Source organism: Mesitornis unicolor, unplaced genomic scaffold (genome assembly GCF_000695765.1).
Source record: "Mesitornis unicolor isolate BGI_N332 unplaced genomic scaffold, ASM69576v1 scaffold27477, whole genome shotgun sequence".
Taxonomy (NCBI): Eukaryota; Metazoa; Chordata; class Aves; order Mesitornithiformes; family Mesitornithidae; genus Mesitornis; species Mesitornis unicolor.
In genome coordinates this window covers 7,803-8,041 of record NW_010194744.1, presented here as the reverse complement: position 1 = coordinate 8,041, position 239 = coordinate 7,803, and the positions used below count along the sequence as shown (strand labels likewise).

General features: G+C 65.7%; 1 protein-coding gene across 1 annotated transcript in view; it reads left to right on the top strand.

Annotated features, from left to right (window-relative positions):
• Window positions 1-239, top strand: part of LOC104543327 (tropomyosin alpha-3 chain-like) — a gene marked incomplete at its 5' end in the record, with an annotated part of 3,961 nt that overhangs the window by 2,246 nt on the left and 1,476 nt on the right. The gene's annotated exons all lie outside the window — the stretch shown is intronic.

The window sequence follows — 239 nt, the reverse complement described above, 5'->3', positions numbered from 1 at the left end:
GGGCTCAGCTCGGTGCCTCTGGGCTTGAGCCGTGCCCTGTGGATCTGCTGTGAAAACAGCTCCCTGCTGGGCCAGGCCTGGAGCTCGGGAACCGGCCGCCTCCGACTGATAGGAGCAGATAGCGCGGCCGGCCTGTCTCGGTTGTGGTGTCCTCGGGAATGGAGCTGGATTCCTGCGCTCCAGATTAACCCAGTGTGAGGAGCGGCCCAGGAACAAACGGCCCGAGCTCGCCAGGCGCT